This window comes from Calypte anna, chromosome 1 (genome assembly GCF_003957555.1).
Source record: "Calypte anna isolate BGI_N300 chromosome 1, bCalAnn1_v1.p, whole genome shotgun sequence".
NCBI lineage: Eukaryota > Metazoa > Chordata > Aves > Apodiformes > Trochilidae > Calypte > Calypte anna.
Genome location: NC_044244.1, coordinates 64,380,906 through 64,381,762, shown reverse-complemented (window position 1 = coordinate 64,381,762; position 857 = coordinate 64,380,906).

The following is an 857-nucleotide window of genomic DNA, read 5'->3' as shown; positions in this document are numbered from 1 at the left end:
TTGGTTAGATTTAGATTTTAGGTAGGGTTTGGATTAGGGTTAGGGTTAGGGTTAGGGTAAGGTTTTTGGTTAGGGTTTAGGATTAGAATTAGGTTTAGGGTTTTGTTAGGGTAAGGGATAGGGTTTATTTTGGGTTAGGGTTAGGGTTATGGTTAGGGTTACTGTTGGTGTTAGGGTTAGGTTTAGGGTTAGGGTAAGGGTTAGGGTTAGGGTTAGGGTTAGGGTTAGGTTTAGGGTTAGGGTAAGCTTTTGGGTTAGGGTTTAGGATTAGAATTAAGTTTAGGGATTTGTTAGGGTAAGGGATAGGGTTTGGTTAGGGTTAGGGTTTGGGTTAGGGTTACGTTTGGGGTTAGGGTTAGGGTTAGGGTTAGGGTTAGGGTTAGGGTTAGATTAAGGGTTTGGGTTAGCTTTAGGGTTAGGGTTAGGGTTAGGGTTAGGGTTAGCTTTAGGGCTAGGGTTAGGGTAAGGGTTAGGTTTAGGGTTAAAGTTATGATTAGAGTAAGGGTAGATCTCAGTTTAGGGTTAGGGTTAGGGTTTGGGTTAGATTTAGATTTTGGGTAGGGTTAGGGTTAGGGTTATGGTTAGGGTTAGGGTTAGGGTTAGGGTTTTGGTAAGGTTTTGGGTTAGGGTTTAGGTTTAGATTTAGGGTTAGGGATAGGTTTAGGTTTAGGTTTAACCCTAAGCCTTACCTTTACCCTTACCTGACTCCTAACTGTACCCAAACCCTAACCCTAACCCAAACCCTAATGACCCTAACCCTAACCATAACCCTAACCCTAACCCTAACCCTTTTCACCCTAACCCTAACCCTTACCTACCCCTACCCCTAACCTTAACCCTTACCTAAACCCGAAGCC